Source organism: Microtus ochrogaster, chromosome 1, assembly GCF_000317375.1.
Source record: "Microtus ochrogaster isolate Prairie Vole_2 chromosome 1, MicOch1.0, whole genome shotgun sequence".
NCBI lineage: Eukaryota > Metazoa > Chordata > Mammalia > Rodentia > Cricetidae > Microtus > Microtus ochrogaster.
The window spans coordinates 96,392,971-96,394,134 of NC_022009.1; the positions used below are offsets into that span (position 1 = coordinate 96,392,971).

The 1,164-nt window shown below is 39.4% G+C and overlaps 1 pseudogene; it reads right to left on the reverse strand.

Annotated features, from left to right (window-relative positions):
• Positions 1-231: 231 nt before the first annotated feature.
• LOC101989798 lies at positions 232-551 on the reverse strand (annotated as a pseudogene).
• Between the last annotated feature and the right edge of the window lie 613 nt (positions 552-1,164).

Sequence of the window (1,164 nt, forward strand, 5' to 3'; positions counted from 1 at the left end):
TCACATTGAGTGCCTGAAAAAGTCCTTTTATTGGGATCATTTCATCATTTTATACCCTTCTCATGTTTTTTTTATCTAGATGCATCATTCAACAAATGATACAAAACAGCTCTTTAGACAAAGCCAAATTATGGATATCCATCTGATTCTCAATCCTGGCCAAACCAAAGCTTTCTCATAGGAAATTCTACTCATTGCAAGGAAATCCTCAAGCTTCAGTGTTAAAAGAACTTAAAACCCATGAACCTTCAGCTGATCATCCTCAACCAGTCAAATCTCTATTAGAAACTGGCATATGTTCTTGTGCTGGTCACCCTGTAACTGAATTACTTCTCCATATCCTGGATGCTCAATTACAGTACCATTGCAGGCAAATTTCTTCTTAAATGCCTTCACTAGTTTCTTTTTATCGTAATCATCCGCAATCCCTTGGACAGTAGTAAGGGTCTTTCTGACCTTTCTCTTTTGAATTCTTATATGGATATAATCCTCAGGACCTTACTTGCATCAGCAAAGGGGTCAAAAGAGTAGAGGTTCTGAACAACAGACATAAGATACGATTCCCTTTTTCCTCAGTGGAAAGGGCCTGCAGAATGCCGCTGCAGGAGAAGGCAGGGGATGTGAGGAGGAGGGAGACATGGAGCTTCAAGAAGAAAAGCAAGGAGGCTCTAGGTCGAGGTGGAGGCAGCTGAGTCCTCAGCGGCTGTTCAGTGACTGGGACCATTATTGATTATCTTTATCTTAATTTATTCTTTTTTAGCTTTCCTTTTGGGAGAGAGACACAGAGGAAAGGACAGATACTGAGGGACCAGGAGATTTGTGGTGTGGAGTTCTTGATGTGAGTTTCTCAAGGAATTAATAAAAGAAGAAGAATAAGAATTAAATGTGGTTCATGGTAAGCAAATAGGTCTCTCAGTAACATGATCAGAGTACCTTGCTATGCTGCTTAGTATGCGAGTATTTATGAGTTTGCTTTAGCTTTGCCTTTTCTGTGGTTATAATTAAACTAAGGTGATCACTTTTCACACTTTTATTAGTTCAGTGTTATTTCCAGCCCTTTATGTTTTGCATATAGGAAACTGTGTCAAGCCATTTACCAAACCCTATTTTCCGTCAAGAAGACCAAGCAAAGATTTGTAGCAATTGTCAGCAAAAGCTACAGGT